Raw genomic sequence first — 18,192 nt, 5'->3', positions numbered from 1 at the left:
TTGTAATTGAAATAATCAATAAAGAAATAACAGCTCCTATCTTGCAAAGCATTTGGTGTAATTTTCAAAATAACTCTATTTTTAGTGTGGTTCATAAAACCTCCTACGGTGTGACATTGTGATAAGAAATATTTCAATGAATCAAGTATTTCCATGTGGCATCTAGGATACTAAAATAATAAGTTACTGTGTTAGAATAATTACCAACGCCTCCTCCCTCCTACAATATCTCATATTCCATGATAGTCCTCCAAGCCAAGAGATCCACCAAATTTCCATGCCATCAATGAACTTCCAAAAACATTAATCTGAGTATATGAAGATTTCTCTATCATGTCTCACAAATGGTTTCCAGTGGCTTTCTTTTGTTGAGGGGAGGTGTAGGTACATAGCTTGATCGCAAATCAATACCCAAATCTTCCCAAATAATTCCAGTTTATGGAAAGATCATTTCCTCCCTGACAAATGATGAGGAATTGAAGCAGAAACACTTCCATTTTGGATGGAGTGTGCTTAATTCTCACAATAAGGAGAGAAATCTGGAATGAGACCCAATAACCAGGGACGGAGCCTGACTGCTGCCAGAGGACAGGATGTACACATGGAACTGTGGCACCCATTCAAGACATCTTCAGATAGGACACCCATTTCTGTCCATTCCAGAACCATCGGCTTACCAGGCAGTAATTGCATCCATGAAGTCCACAGATTATAAAACAACATACATCCCCTATCTAAGACAGACACAGCTTGAGGTATCAAGAATTTGCATAATACTAAACAGAATGAGAATTATATATATTATGTATATTTTTCAGTTCCCCAGAGTACTAACACACAGTATTTTGAATATGCTATCTTGAAACAGAAAGAGGAATCATATATAGGGCAAAATATTGTTTGCTTGCATTAAAGCAAAGATTCTGTTCACACTTATTCTGTGTACAGCATTCCAGTCACATCTGAGAAGTAGTCCTCTCCCATGTGAACTGCATGACCCAGTGGGAATTAAAGTTACCCCATTCTATAGCTTCAGAGATAGGTATGGACCCAGGCCTCGCAATTATTTGGTGACTTAAGTGGGGGCTCATTCTTAAATAGCCATTTGATCTAGGGCTACCAGACGCAGTTCTCGAATTTTTACTGGAACTAGTGAGAAGACAAGGTTTAGGTACTAGCCACTGTGAGAGGCTGTTAATCCAGGGCAGAGGTTGGCAAACATTCCTATAGCAGACCAGCTAATAAAACTTTCAGCTTTCTTTAGAATCCATCAAGATCTCTGTTAAAATGATTCCACTCAGCTGCCATAATGAAACAAAGAACCAAACAAACAGTTGCAGACAATTTATGTTAGTGGGCATGGCTGAGTGCCAATAACACTTTATTTATGGATGATGGAAATTTCATTTTACATTACTTTTCTACTCCACAGAATTTTATTTTAAAAATCCAGTCATTTGGGGTTGGAGAAATGAGTCAGTGCTTAATGCTTAGGAGCTTGTATTGCTCTTACAGAAGATCTGAATTAGGTCCTTAGAACTCATGTTGGTTAGTTCACAACTGCCTATAACTCCAGTTCCAGATGATCCATCATCTTCTTCTGGCCTCCACAGCTACCTGAACTCACATGCATAGCATATATCTTCACACAGACATACATGTGCATGATTGAAATATATAATCTTAAAAAAATAACAAAAAAAGGCCCCAAACCCCCGGCCACTTAAAACTGTGAAAGGCATTCAGCTAGAACCTGGATCTGGCTAGTGTGTCAGCTCTATCTCTAAGAACAGGAGCAAATATGGTAAAAATCCTTGACTTCAGGAAACTCACATCCTAATGAGGAAAGCATTGAACAGTTCAAAGGGGATACATTTGAGGGCAGTGCAAGCAAGATTTACTTATGGAGTGTATGTGGAGAACAAGATAGCAAGAGAAAGAGAAAGAGAGCAGCAGAGAATGAAAGAGCAAGTACCAAGACCAAAGAGATGGAGAAAGCTCAAGCGTCTACTCTAAATCTGTTCTGAGCAGCCAGGTTAATGTAAACACTTGCTGTGTGTGTGTGTGTGTGTGTGTGTGTGTGTGTGTGTGTGTGTGTGTGTGTGTGGCGGGGCAGGGGCAGGAGTGGGCGGCATCTATACATGAAAGTTGGGGTAGAGTATTCCTGTGCTTGTGTAAGGAGTCTTGGCAGGCCAGTGAACTCTCAGGATCCACCCATCTCATCTCTATCCCCCCAGCATTGGGGTTATAGGCACACACAGCCATGTGCTGTGGGACGATCTGTATGTCCTGTGGGAGCCTTTCTTGGGTTCTTTGTGGCGTTACCCAGCAGGTCCGTATAGAGGATGATTAGGACCATGGGCCTGAGTGCAGGTGTTTGAGATGGTCTGCACTTGGCTGTGCTGGGGGATGGTCTGTATGTCAAGTTGTTCTGATTGGTCAATAAATAAAACCTGATCGGCTGTGGCTAGGCAGGAAGGATAGGTGGGACTAACAGAGAGGAGAAATAAAAGGACAGGAAGGCAGAAGGACTGGCTGCAGCCGCCACCATGACCAGAGACACTGCAGCCGCCGCCATGACCAGCAGCATGTGAAGACGCCGATAAGCCACCAGCCACGTGGCGAGGTATAGATTTGTAGAAATGCGTTACTTTAAGATATAAGAATAGTTAACAAGAAGCCTGCCACGGCCATACAGTTTGTAAGCAATATAAGTCTCTGTGTTTACTTGGTTGGGTCTGAGCGGCTGTGGGACTGGCGGGTGACAGAGATTTGTCCTGACTGTGGGCAAGGCAGAAAAACTCAAGCTACAGCCATGCCTGGCATTTTCATGGGTGCTGGGGATTCAAACTTAGATCCTCATGCTTACACAGGAAGTACTCTTACCTGCTGAGCAGTCTCAGCATCCCAGAAAACACTGACTTTTTTTTAAAGATGGAAATAGATTGATAATGGATTTGAGATTAAAATTTCACAGTTTTTTGTTTGTTTGCTTTTGACATATGTTTTTGAGATTGTTTCTAAGAAAAACTGTTAAATGTATAGACACTAAGAGCATCTTACTCACATTTGAAACTTCAGGTTTATTGACTATCAATGAGGAAGTATAGATATAAAAGAAAAAAGACCAAAAATTAAGTGCCTTAGGACTTTAGAGAAACTCACAAAAAATAATAAAATATAGAAGTGAATGAACGAAGAAGAAAAAAGTAAAATCTGAAGATGTCCAAAGCCCAGGGAACAAACAGGTTGAGTCAGAAAATGAGATGATGCCTGTGTGTCAAGTGTTGTGATAAGGTGAACTCTCCAAGAGATTGGTGATTGAGGATGAGAAAGTATGGGGATGGCTTCTCCTAAGCCATATTCAGCTGCCTGGAAATTAATGAAGAATTATCAGAAAATAGGAGAAGCAGTGGCTGGAAATTCTGACTGAAGGAGTGAAGGAGCTGACAGAATACTTTTGCAGAAGTCATGATGGTGTATGACTTCCATGCTTGGAAGTGCAAACTTTAAGAGGAGGATGGATAGTGAAATGGAGATCAAGTGTAGAGATCTATAACGGGGACATTTTATTGGATTCAGAGAATGCACTACAAAGAGTGGACGTGGAAGTGTGAGAAGGAGGCTGGAAATTGGAAGCATGGAGCTGGTGCAGTTAACACAGATGAGATTAAAGAGTCATGCGTTTCTCTTGTAGCCCCAAGGCTTGGGTACATTCAAGATTTGCCCTTACCTGTAATCTACTACCTTGTCCATGGAGGACATTGTGCTGGAGGTGTAATAATGGATATTAGTACTATTTTACAAGACGTAATGGAGACTGCCTTCATCTGTGAAGGCATAACATGGACTTTTTGAAGTTGTCAAAACCATAGACAGGGGCCAAGTAGCCCATCTTTGTGTACTTGCATCCAACTGAGGCGAGCCTGTGTGTATATATTATGTTGGCAGAGGCACTTTGTACTGAGCATCAAATCAACCCAGTTAAGCTAGACAACAAAAAGGCAGACCTCTGTAAAAGTAAGCCTGAAGGGAACCCTCACAAAGTGGTTGGCTGCAGTTGTGTAGTAGTTAAGGACCACGACAAAGAATCTCAGGCTAAGGATGACATTGAAGAGTACTTCAAATGTAAGAAACAAATGAGCAAAAATTTGGTTCATTAAAATAAAAATGCAGGCCATGTAACAAGAAACCAAGGAAGAGAAGAATAGAATGAAGATTAGTTGAAAGAGAGAAGGTGAAGAAGACAAGGAACAGATGATGACTGGACCAGGAAAGAACTTTCAATTCTATTTTGAAGCCACCAACAATTAAGACATTACTTGAAGTGAAAAGAATAAAAGGACTGTGAAAAACCCACAATGATGCTAAGATTTCCTGAAGTTGAGAGGAAGAAACAAGGAAGAAAGCAGGTTAATTCTAGGCACTGTAATCTGAGAACATAAACTAATCTGTTTCCAAGGATATGATGGGTTTTGTTTTCAGTAGAGAAAAAAAAAGGTCTAAGATGACCCAGAGAATCAGGAGAATGCCTCTTTCCCTAGGATCTGTATAGGAGACATAAAAAGGACCATGTGAGAAGACTGTAACGGTACAATGTAGTTGATCTACTATGCACCCTAATAAACTTATCTGGGGGTCAGAGAACAGAACATCCACTATATAAAGCAAAGGTTATGCAGTAGTAGCACACACCTAATCCTAGCATTCCAGAGGCAGAAATCCATCCGATCTCTGTGAGTTCAAGGCCACGCTGGAGAACAGACTCAAACATGGTGGCATACACCTTTAATCCCAGCACTTGAGATCTCATGTCTTCCTTGGGAAAGACACACGCCTTTAATCCCAAGAAGTGATGGCAGGAAGCAGAAAGGTATATGAGGTGTGAGGACCGGAAACTAGAGGCTTTTTAGGCTTTTAAGCTTTGAGGCTTTTAGCAGCAGTTCAGCTGAGATCCATTCAGATGAGGACACAGAAGCTTCCAGTTTGAAGAAACAAGATCAGATGAGGAATTGGCAAGGTGAGGTTGGCTGTGGCTTGTTCTGTTTCTCTGATCTTTCAATGTTCACACCAATATCTGGTTCCCCGGTATTTTATTAATAAGACCATTTAAGATTCTTGCTACAGGGGTTGGGGATTTAGCTCAGTGGTAGAGCGCTTGCCTAGCAAGCACAAGGCCCTGGGTTTGGTCCTCAGCTCTGGGGGGAAAAAAAGATTCTTGCTACAGTACAAGGTGAGAAGATCCCTCAAGGACAGCCAGCTTCACCTATAGCCACAAATCTAAAGAAAAGGATGCTCATGAGATGAGTAAACAGTCACACAGGAGCTGTCTATTCCTCCCACAGGACCTTATAAACTTCTAAGCCAGTGAAAGGGAAATGCCTATGGCCTAGAAGACTGCAGATGTTTTCAAGTTGATTTTAAAACATACCTCTCAAATATCATTGGTCCAAATAAAACTTGTACAAAGAAAACAATAGAATAGGAGCCCAAATTACCTACCGTCATGTTTGTGATCTTGAGCAGTCAAATCTCCCTATGCTTGAGTTCTCACATGAACTCGATGTTGAAATTGTAACACCTGCCCTTTTATCTACAACTCCCTACCATGTGGACATTGTAAGGAAAAGTGGGTAGGTTGGCAATGACCTTTGATTATTAAGAGGAAGGGCTGCCATGGAAATCCAAGCAGAGGACTATGGATATCTCAACGAGTGATCATCACAGAGTGCAAGCCGGGAACCTCGAGCTGGGCTGTGTTGCCTTTCGTCAGCACTTAGGTAACTTTAGCTTCCTTCCAACTGCCAGACTTCAAATCCCCTGGTTCTTTCCTGCTTCATCTCTTAAGTTGATCCTTTGGCTGTGGCTCTCTGGGATCTGAAAAGCTCCCCACATTCACTTTTTATGGAGAGTCTGGAATGTTCCATAATTAGTTTTCACAAATAAAACCAAAGCATATAAACACTAGGCGAAAGTCAGAGAGGCAGGGCTTGGATAGCCACTTTTCCAGGTACCCTTTTCCTTCATGGACTCCTCCGGGTTTTCTGAGAATTCCTCCCTCCTGCTCCTGGACCCCTTCAAGGAAGAGGACCAATTTCACGGCCTTATCAGCACTAGAAAATGCCCCAGAAAGAGCCAGCGCTGCAGAGGCTCCCTGCTAGGATCCCTCCAGTGAGTCCATCTGAAATGCACTGATAAAAAGAATAATTAAGGGAGAGACTCCCAGCCGCCCCAGTAAAATCAGCATCCATATATCTGAAATTTAACATAGACAAGACCCATAAAAGCCCGCTCTAAGTCCCCAGTCTCCCTCACCAGGATGGCACTGGTGCTGGTCACTTCCAACTCGGGCTGTGATATGCCTGAAGTAAAACAGACTTTTCATCTACTTAAAGCATTACAAATGGCCTGCACCATCAGATACATGATTTCCCACATTATCAGTATTGATCCTTCACATTTCTATGGTGCTCTGCCTCTCTAAGAAGTTTCAGGTACACCATCTCAAGCAGTGTTAGATCCTGGACTGAAAATGAGCTTCTAGAGATGAAACCACCCACCTTTCTCCCAAGCAGCTTACACATGCATGCACTGAGTTTTCCCTCTAATGTCGTAAACTTTAATCATAAGATCCTTTACCTGGCCACATTGAGCCCATGATATTAAATTATAAAGAAAATTCATAACTCCTGTTTACTTAACAGGAACAAAATGTGGCCAAGTGGGAAGGGAAGGTGAATTAAGAGTTGAAGGACCTGTTAACCTTTCCAGATAACAAAGTTTAAAATAATTCAAAGTTCATTTTGTGCAAATTTCTTACTACCCATAATAACTTAATTATATAATTTCATGCACAATTGCTCCAGATTCTGGCCAACTGCCACAGGACTTCAGGCCTTTGTCTCCTCTAAGCCATGGTAAACATCATTAAAGTGCCACAACCTATAAAGCACTTTTATGAAGTGATTTGCAAATGTTTTAGACTTAATAATCCCATAACAAATCCCATCCTGAATTAACAGGTACTGTCTTCCCATTCACTTCATTCATTCATTCACTCACTCTGTCATTTTGACATTTACCCCTTAACCTGTACAGAACTCCGTCTACAAACATTCACATGCCTAAGTCCTAAAAATTTTGCAAACATTGGACTAAGAAATTGTGACTATATTTAGAAAGCAGTAAGAGATAACAGGTTACACAGCCCCCATTATTTTTTCAATTTTTTTTTTTTTTTTAATTTTTAGACAGGGTCTCACTTTGCATTCCTGGCTGGCCTCTGTAGACCAGGCTGGATTCTAACTCACAGAGATCTGCCTGCCTCTGCCTCTGCCCCTAGAGTGCTACTATTCAAGGAAGGCAAACATCATCATACCCAGCCACACACCTATTTTTAAATTTAAAAGAATTCTAACGAAGAAAAAAAAACAGCAAGATGTGGATGGACATAGCTGATAAAATTCTTGTCATTGTAGTCATATGCCTGAAGGAGTCCATGGAACTAAAAATTGACAAAGAACACTGTGGTGATTAGTGTTCCCCAATATATTGTGCACTCTAATAAACTTATCTGGGGACAGAGAACAGAATAGCTACTAGATAGACATACCAGAAAATGGTGGCACACACCCCTTTAATCCTAGCATTCTGGAAATAGAGATCCATTCGGATCTCTGAGTTCAAAGCCACACTGGAAACAGCCAGGCATGGTGACATAAGCCTTTAATCTCAGGAAGTGATGGCAGGAAGCAGAAAGGTATATAAGGCATGAAAACCAGGAACTAGAGTCTGTTGAGCTTTTAGGTCGGTTAAGCTTTTAGGCTTTTGGGCAGCAGTTCAGCTGAGATCCATTTGGATGAGGACTCAGAGGCTTCCAGTGTGAGGAAACAGGATCAGCTGAGGAATTGGCAAGGTGAGGTAGCTGTGGCTTGTTCTGCCTCTCTGATCTTCCAGCATTCACTCCAATAACTGGCTTCAGGTTTGAATTTATTAATAAGACCTTTAGAAATTTGTTTACAGAATACTGCTACTGCTAAAAGTAGTTGGCTGTTCAACAGACATGTTTAGAATCATGCTATTCCTCTCATAAAGATAGGTGTAAAGATAGACAAGCTCAGTGTGACAGTACATACAGAGAGCATCAAGAATATTCATATAGGACTGGAAAGATGGCCCAGTGATCAAGAGCATTTACTCATCTTTGCAGAGGACTCATGTTATATTCCTTTCACCCACTTAGGTTGGCTCACAACCACTTGAAATACATGAGACCCAGGGTACCTCATGTGTTCCTTGGGCCTCCTGGGGCACCTGCACACATGTGGCATACATACACACAGACACACACATTTTTAAAAGATCTATTAATTTCAAAAGAATATTGCCTGGTGGTGGCGCACGCCTTTAATCCCAGCACTCGGGAGGCAGAGGCAGGCGGATCTCTGTGAATTCGAGGCCAGCCTGGGCTACCAAGTGAGTCCTAGGAAAGGCGCAAAGCTACACAGAGAAACCCTGTCTTGAAAAACCAAAAAAAAAAAAAAAGAATATTAATATAACTTGATTCTTGATTCATATAGCTTGGTTCTATGCCATTTTTTCCAAGTAAATAATTAGAACAAAGCAAATCGAACATAAAATATTATAGTAACCATAATAGTCCATATGTTAGAAGGAAATGTCAATATATTAACCTTGATTATTTATAAGTGCTAATACTATAAATGATTATTTTCTTTAATCTTTTCAGAGTTTTCATATTAAACATACAATTATCATAACCACTGGAGAAAGTTATTTCATAGTTCAATTCTATTTTAGAATATTTGTTACATTCACAGATTTTCTTGAAGTGCCTTGTATATGATTTCTACACATTAATATCTCCCATTTCCCTTCCTGAAGCATTTGTTTCCTCATTATCCCACAGTGGTCACCTGGCTCTTCCCTCTACCAACATGAATCATAGCCATCATGAGTTTTTCACCACCCCGGCCCTGTTTCTCCTCATCTTTTTATCAGAGGTAAATTCAGAACAAGTAGGGAAGTCAACTTAGGACAAGAAGGTCTACCAGTTAGTTTTCTACAGTACAAAAGCCCAAGACTGAAGAGAAAACTGAATGTGTTCCATGACTGTCAAGTCAACAGTCCAGAAACGGAGGTAAGGATTGACAGTGTGAGGGACAGTGTGAGGGTACCCTGTGGTACACAGGGAGACACTGATTCCAAAACTAAACAACAAACTGAGGGCAGCCCTGAGTTTGAGACAGAGGAACTGGGCTCATGAAGATATGATGCTGTAATGGCAGAGCAGGTACCTAGGCCTCTGATAAGGTTTATAAGGCATTGAATTGAATAATCTTTGTCTCCCTGTTCTGAGTAATAATCCCCTTCCTTATAGTTAAGTCAACTTGTGTTAGAAATTCTGGTATTTGCTGATGGGTGCAGAGTATATTTTATAACATTAAACACCTTTCGTCTTCTGATCAAATAGGGAAGAGAATGAGGAAAATAAAATTTTTCACAGAACTTCGCTCTCATATTTTATTTCTATCACATTGCATAAAAATTAAATGCCTGTCAGAATAGTTTATTCCTTTCCTCTTGAATGCTCCAGTCTTTTTCTCTTCATTTATTATTGCAATTTTCAAACATACAGAAAGCTGAAAGACTTTTACGCTGAACTCACCTAGAGTCTACAGTGAGCTCTTGCTGAACTTGCTTTAGCAATGCCTAGCCATGCTTGAACCACCCTTCAAATGTACCTATCCATGCTCTAACAACCAATACATATACCTAACCATGTTCCACCAATCATAAAATATCTCTAGACATGCTATAACTACTTATAAAATATACCTACCCATGCTCTAACCACTCATAAAGTATACCCAGACTTGCTCTAACTCACAAATACCTAGTTATGCTTTAACTATTCAAAAAGTACACTTAGCCTTGCTCTAAATAATCATAAAATCTACCTAGCCATGCTATAACCATTTATAAAGTCTACCTAGCCATGCTCTAATCACCACAAAGTATCTCTAGTCATGCTCTAACCACTCATTATATGATTTTCATCTTTTGATACATACTTTTGAGAATTTCTTCTACCTCCTTACCATACTAAATGATGAACTAAAATTTTACCAACTTCTAGACTAATGTATTACCATTAAATTTGGCATGTATTCATATCTCATTCCTTCCACTAGACCAGTGGTTCTTAAGCTTCCTAATGCTATAACCTTTTAATACAGCTTCTCATGTTGCCCTGGCCCCCCAATCGTAACGTTATTTACATTCCAACTTCATTACTGTAGTTTTGCTACTGTTACGAATGATGGTGTAAATATCTGATAAACAGAATATCTGATATGTGACCTTCTATGAAAGAGCCATTTGACCCCAAAAGGCACCACAATCCACAGGTTGAGTGAGAACCACTGTGCTAGATTATAGGACATTTAAGGGAAAAGATGCTGTCTTGTAGATGTTGGTATTACTTGCAGAACCTAGCATTCCACATAAAAGCCTGCTCTCAATAAATAGATGTAGGACATAATAAAAACCAAAGTATGCTCTTCTTACGCTCTATTCACCACACAGTAGAATGTTTATAACACTACGTATGGGAAGGTTATTCCTGACACATCAAACAAATGTTTTTTGTTTTTTTGTTTTTTTTTTTTTTTTTTTTTGTGTGTGTGTGTGTGTTTTGGCAACAGCTATCAGCTAACTACCATTTATTCAATTCTGACAAGATCTACCTATAGATAGCTTTAGATCTCATAGGTTGAGAGTTCAGTCCCACAAACCCTACCCTTTGGGATGCTAATTATAAACATAGATTGTTCCATGCCCTCTCCAGATGCATTGCCCTCCAGGAACCTTCACCAATATAGCTATGGAGAAGGACCATCACCCCAGTCCTGATTGAATTAATGCCCATTTCCAGCCAACTCAACCTTCATCTCCTCTCTCCTCATAGCTTCAAAACTAAAGCTGAAAGCTCCAACTGTTGAGTCATACTTTGGGACCAGACCCATTTTCAAGGTAGCTACGGACTGCAGGCCACTAGTCAACACTTTAGCATACAAAACAATATTTATGACTGTTGACATTCCAGGGATTTTTATTCTAGAAAACTGGGAGAAGTATCCAATATAAATTCAGCACATCAGAGTATATATAATAGATGTGACCATAAACTAATGGAAGGTTTGAGTGACTCATTGCATCTCTATGGTAAAACAATGTGGATCACAGATTCTCATAAGCCATCTGCTATTCTTTTCTGATAATATTTTCCAGAAAAAAGAAACATCATTTTATTTTTATGAAAATGAACCAGGCAGGAAGATGTTTATATGACAGATATCTCTTAAACAGGGACAAACATTATTAGAAAAAAATTCATTTTCTTCTTATGTCTACTACTGTGAGTCAAGTCACTCTTTAAAATGTAGTTTCCCTCACAAGCATCCTTCATGAAGATCTGCTGCTAAGACACTCATACCAGCACCTCTAGATGATCTCAACAAGGTCAGAGCTGAACACACACACACATACAAGAGACTTAAATAAAATATTGATTGACTGCTTAGTAGGCTAAGGCACAAGGATCAGGAGTTCAAGTACAGCCTGACTACTTTAAAGGTTGAGCCCAAGTTAGCACACATGCAATTTCAAAGGAAAAGTGGGGGAGGGGCTGGGTTAGAGTTACTATTGACTTAAAAAATTGTTTGCTTCTTTTTTTAAAAGTCACAATCAAGCTTCACAACAATATTTGAAGATATGTGGAGTGTGTGTGTGTGTGTGTGTGTGTGTGTGTGTGTGTGTGTGTTGGAGGAGAAAACAGAATCAGAAATAACAGCAAAAGTCTGAAGGTTTCAACTTCATGCATTTTCTTTCTTTCTTTCTTTTCTTTTTGAGACAGGGTTTCTCCATGCATTTTCTAATTTTAATATATTACTTTGACATATCATCAGTAACTCACCTGCTTTTAGGAGGATATAGAGCATCTTTAGAATATATGTTTTCTTATACTAATGACATAATTATATTCTTTCAAGGTTCTGAAAATATAGATTGAAGCTTATCTTTATTATCACTTCTCTTTCATAGGTACCTTACTCTTTTGCACTGTTTTGACATAATACCACACAGACTGAATTATTTATAATGAACAGAATTTTTTTCACAGTTCTGGAGGCATGGGAGTATAAAAGCACCTAGACTAAATCATCTCCTGAGGAGGAGAGAAGAGGAGAGGAGAGGAGGAAAGAGGAGAGAAAGCACACCACAGGGGGCAAACTTATCCCCACAATAACAGACACCTGATGGCAAGATCCATTTGTGTATGAGGGTGGTGACCTGTGACCAAATACCTCCTATTAGACTCCACATCCCAGCAAGACTATTCTGGTGATCAAGTTTGCATGAACTTTGGGGGATACATTTAAATCATATTAATGGAGATTATTTTGGAGTGGTGATACTCAAAATGAAAACATTGTTTTGTCTTCAATAAGATATCCAGGTAAAATAGCGTACACTGATACCAGACTCTAGACTATGTACTCAGACTGTTAATTGCAAACTAGGTATTTGCTAAGAGTTAGTAGAGTAGGGAATCAACTAATAGAAGGAAGGAGGAAATAAGACATCCATTGGCCATACTCTGTGACAAGTCATTTCTTATAAATACATAAGGGAAGATACTGTCTCTATCCACAGGAATCATTATAGTCTTGATGTGATAAGCAAAGGGCAGGAAGAGCACCCTTCTCTACTGGCCTGTACCTTGTATACCACTCGGAAAAATGCACTGCCCCATGTGTCTTTAAATGCACTAACCATACAATAACTGCAACACAACTCATTTTTTAAAGCATCATGTTCCTCCAAAGCTTTATGAAAACTACTGTAGGTTTTCTCCCAATAAACTCTCAAAATAGCCACATTTATAATTTTTTAAATTTGCTTTAGGTTGTTTAGTGATTTTTTGTTTGTTAGATTGTTTTGGCTCATTGTTTATTTTGAGGTAAGTTCTCCACGCCCAAGCTGTGTATGCCTTGCTCCCAGGATCCTCTTGTCTCAGCTTCCAGAATTGTTATGACTTCAGGCATGCAACACCAGGCCAAGCCACTTCTTTTTTTTTTAAACAAATCAATAGCTATAGAAAATTTGAGTGCCATTAGTTGCTATAATAAAGTATTCAATTATTCTACAAAGGACAGAGTCCATTCTATCTTACATGTATATAGAAATGTTGAGCTATTGTTGCATTAATAACTTAGGCAAGCAATGAAGGAAGAAAGTTTTTCTCTGTTTTAAAATCATGCTTTTGAATGGTCTAACACTGTATTTTTTCCAATGTACAAAATCTACTTCCTTCTAAAAACTTTTCACATACTAAAGATAAAGCTGCTACTGAGTAACAACTAGGAGAAATGAGAATCACAATAAATAGATGTAATGGAGCCAAGTGCATACACAATCTATTGCAACAACATAGCCAAACACAGGCATGTTTTATGTAGCCTAGAAAATAACATTATAGATTTTGAAGTTTGAAATTTGAAGCACAGGTTTATTCGAGAATAACAAACCTTAAAATCTGCTTAGTTTTCTTTCTCAGGTGTTAATTTTAATTTACATCAGTGTTTCATTATTTTTATGAGCCAGTATTTTTATCTTAAACCCTGAAGATAATACATTTGCTTAAAATGAATACAAAGCAAATTGAATCTACAAAAATGAGCACTGGCAGCAATAATTTATTTGGACTCCACTATGTTCATAGATAAAAAGAAAGAATATGGAATATAAAATATTTGCGCAAATATTTTCCATAAGGTTTCAAGTAGGATTGCAAGAATGCCTTGTCTCCTCAGGCATTTACTGAGCAAGTACTGTGTGCCAGGCACTGTGCTGGAGATGCAAATCCATGATTATGAAGGCAGCATGCGTTCAGATGGATTCTAAGTCTGAAGGTCTTCAAAGGGCTCTCCTTTGGTCTGAAATGCCATCTGTTTTCTACATCCTCTTGGCTGATTTAGTGGAATCAGATGTCTTCTTGAATTCCAACTCACTTTAATAATGTACAAATGGTCTAAAGGCTTCTATTCTTTTTATCTTCTGATCAAGTAAAAGCATGTCAGCTGTGGGCCATCCATCAACAGCAGTGCAAAACTTTCACAATAATTCAATTTAAATTTCCTTGTCCATTGGGTATTCACATGTCTTATCTTCTGTAGGATTTATTAGTTGTTTCAAAATATTTGTCAAAACCACTATTATGTGCTCTAATATTTTTACAAATTTCATTACTTAATCCTAAATCAGTAGTTTACTAATCATTCGTGTTTCCTCTGCACAAATGTAACAAACAGCTTCCTAATTCTATTTTGTTGTTTTCTTTCTTTTATTCAAGAGAGAAAGAGAACATGAAGATGGGTGCACTGGGAGGTGGGGGTATCTGGGAAGAGTAGGGGGAAGGTAAAGTGATTAAAATACACTGTATAAAAAATTTAATGAATTGTTTTTAAAACTCAAATAAATGAAAAATGTTTTGTTTTTTTTTTTTTAAAAAAAAATAGGTTCATTACAGTGAAAAATGGAGAGATTTTCCAATGTTTACTCACTGCACTTTTTTGCTCACATCAAAGGTTCACAGCTATTGTTAATAGTTACAATTAAGAGTATCCTAAATTGAGTATACTGGCACACATAACCCATCACTCTGGAGGTGGAGACAAAAGCATAGTTACAAGTTTAGGGTCATTCTGAGCTACCTAGTGAGCAACAGGTTAGTCTTACCTCAAAAAACAAAACAAAATAAAACACAAAACAGGAAGAAGAGAAGAGGAGAGGAAGAGGAGGAGATTAAAACTATGTACACTGTATGTTGAAGTCAGCAAGGAGCGAGAACAATCATAGGATGAATCTCAGAAGTCACTCTGATAACAATTATCCAATGACCACATGGAATTGCCAAAAAGATTATAGGAAACTACATGGTTTTAGAAAAGTGGAAGAAAATTCAATTACACCTCTGAAGACTAGAGAAACATCAACCTATAGAACAAGATTCAAATTTGATTTTCTAAGTTAAAGAGAAATAAAATTTAGGGGGAAAAAAGACCAACAACAAAAACTGCACAATGGAGCTTCTGAAAGCTCCCTCAGTCAGCATGACAATGTCAGGAGAAAGAGCACAACCTTTATCCACGGGTTTCATCTACAATAAAAAGATGGAGTGAATTTATTCTTTTTTAACTGTCAGTCCTGGGCAAGTATTCTTTGAGTTTCAGTTTCTCATTATGAGAAATCTTTTTCTCTCTGTCTCTCTCCATATATATATATATACTGTCATCCATAGCCATCACCTAACTTTATCCAATTTTTGTTGTCAATAGATAAATTGGGATATTCTTGTATTTGATATAGATGTGTATATATATGTTCTTACATAGCTCAGTATACCTTAATGAGTTAAAAGGACTTTTAATAATGAATTTCAAAAGCAATTATTTTTTAATGCTCTATACATAATGATCAGTAAGAGTAAACCATCAAATTATATTATAATACACTAGTTAAACTATTAAAACATCTGTATAATTTTATTAATTTAACTGAATTTTAGTAATTTTCAATGTAATAAACCATTCAAAATTAGTTTTGGTACTTGATAAAATTCAGAATAAACATTCTGCACTTTTGTAAAACTGCCTGAGGCTGCAAGAAGCTCATAATTAACAAGTTTATTTGGTTCATGATGCTGATAGCTAAATGGTCTGGACAGTATGATGTTCAATAGCATACAGAAAACTAGAAAGGGAAGTGTTTACTTGTAGAAAGAGGAACATTTGGAGAAAAACTCACTTAACAAGTCACTCTCATGAGAAGTAACTAAGGGTTACAAAATATGTACCGTGTGAATGGAATTACAGGGACCTAAATGTCATTGATTGGCTCCCATTTAAAATTTCACTGCCTGATATTCTGAGGGCTAAGCTTCTAGCACATGAACATCTGAGGAACAAATGTTTATCCATGGTAATACTTCAACTGAATTTGCAAAGCAGAACTTATTGTTACAAGAGAAGTACTTTCTAGAGAGGCTCCTCCTTGTTAAATGAATTGACCTAGCCAGTAAATGAGGGAAGAAGTAGCATTGCTTCATTCAGTACCAAGCCCAGGTCTATAGACTCACTGTTCACTCGGGGAGCTTCAAAACTTTGACACGAGAAAGCCATACTTGGTAGCCACTGATCCCCAGTCAGGCCGTAGACTATATCTCACACTTAGATCAGCCTGAAGTTGTCCTCCCTCAGCTGGATGGGGAATGTGAGGGTGAAAAGTAGAGCTTCCCAATGTATTTTAGAATATTTTGTAAGTATTTGCCTCATAGCTACGGATAGTTACTAGAAAAATAGTATCTAAAAACACTGTTCTTGGATTGGAGAGATGGCTTAGTGAGACAAGCAGCCACTGTATAGGCCTGACAATTTCCCTTCAGTTACCACACATGAAGACTGAAAGAGAGAATCAGCTCCACACAGTTATTCTCTGACTACCACATGCCTGTTAAGGCACATGTAACCTGTGCACTCCCCACCAATAGTAAGAAAGAAAGAAACCTTCATTCTTGAATACACACTTTGTGTTAGAATGTAACTCAATCACCTAGCAAAAGCTATATGAAATAATGCTTGGCAAACTTCACTGAATAAATATATCCTGCTAGAAATAGAACATGCTGTGTGCTTAAATAAGAGAAATTAAACTGTGCATTATTTTAATGCTACAAAAGAAAACCAGAGTGATGCAAAGGAATGGAGAAAAAGGCAATGATACTGCTGGACAAAGAAAACCATATAATCAAATTGCTAGCTGACTGCCAGATGAACAAATGCAGCTACTGTGCTGTTTTCCTAATATGAAATCAGAAAGAATAGTCCAGCCAAGCTAAGACAAGAGGAATTAGAGCATTCTGCCTGAACTAAATTCCAACTTCTTCAACATTTTGCCAAGGCCAATCTTCACATATAGAAATGCTGAGGAAAAACAATACAATTCTTTCCTCTCACTTACTAACAACCCTGAACTGCAGTATAAAGTAACATCCATAGCTATTTATACTGTATGTTGAGATAACTTTAAGCCACAAGAGACTGGATGTGTGATTTGGATGTTGAAGTCGTTGCTCACATTGCTTCTGATATGCCAGTATCACTCTGGCCTGATTCAGAGCTCTTCTGGCACAAGAGTTCTCTTGAATAATCATAAAACTTGGACATAAGTACATGTGACAGGAAGGCCATGAGTGCTGTTTTGAAAAATGTAGTGGAATCTGCAAGGCTTGAGTTCTTTTGAAAACAACAGCACTTATACACAAATAGCTCAGGTGCATGGAAATGGATAGCTGCATTAGTCTGAGGAGGGTGAGCGCTGCTGTGTGGGGAATGATGATTATTCAAAGGAGCGAATACTGGAGTTTCGGAGATAGTTTTTATCAGTGCAAATGACAAATAAGAAATTTACCTGAGTGACAAATTGGCAAAAGAAGGGACCCCATTATAAATTACAGGCAGATTTTTTAAAAATAAGATTTCCAGTGTGAAGAGTTTGAAAAACAAAGATGGGAGACCTAGAATGTAACTGAATAGGGATTGTGTGGCCATCAAAATTCCATAGACTCAGTGGTGAACTGCAAGAGTGCTCAGCATCCGAGAAGGCCCCATCTGAAGTTCATAAGGCCTCTGCTTATGAGGGAATCCTGGGAGGCTTCATGAGTCTGGACACTGAATTCACTTCAATATTACCATCTAACTTTTGAAGGAGAAGAGCAGGGGAAATGGGATTTGCTACCTCTTACTTTGAAATGGGGCTGAAGTGCCAACTGTGCCTAATGCCTCCTGTTTCTCACACAGGCCACAATTAATTAACATACCCACTTTCTAAAGGAGTCAGGCAGCTCTCATAACTCCAAAACTTGCCTGAGAAATGGTTACTATTCCATCCTATAAAACAGAACCAAGAGGGGTTGGTTTCTGAGAACTACATTTCCTTACCTCAATAAAAAGCAATTTTGGATTACAATACATTTAACTATGAAAATCATTTCCAGAAGTACATTTTGGACATAGACTCACAACTACCATGTCATGGACTGTAGAGGAA

The 18,192-nt window shown here is 38.6% G+C and overlaps 1 protein-coding gene and 1 pseudogene across 1 annotated transcript in view; one reads left to right on the top strand and one right to left on the bottom strand.

The window, feature by feature from the left end:
• Nucleotides 1-18,192, bottom strand: part of Macrod2 (mono-ADP ribosylhydrolase 2) — a 1,962,999-nt gene that overhangs the window by 957,128 nt on the left and 987,679 nt on the right. The gene's annotated exons all lie outside the window — the stretch shown is intronic.
• Nucleotides 3,668-4,163, top strand: LOC114703587 (annotated as a pseudogene).

The sequence above is a fragment of the Peromyscus leucopus genome, chromosome 4 (assembly GCF_004664715.2).
Source record: "Peromyscus leucopus breed LL Stock chromosome 4, UCI_PerLeu_2.1, whole genome shotgun sequence".
Lineage (NCBI taxonomy): Eukaryota > Metazoa > Chordata > Mammalia > Rodentia > Cricetidae > Peromyscus > Peromyscus leucopus.
The sequence above is the reverse complement of the archived record's forward strand: the minus strand, read 5'-3'. Positions and strand labels throughout refer to the sequence as shown.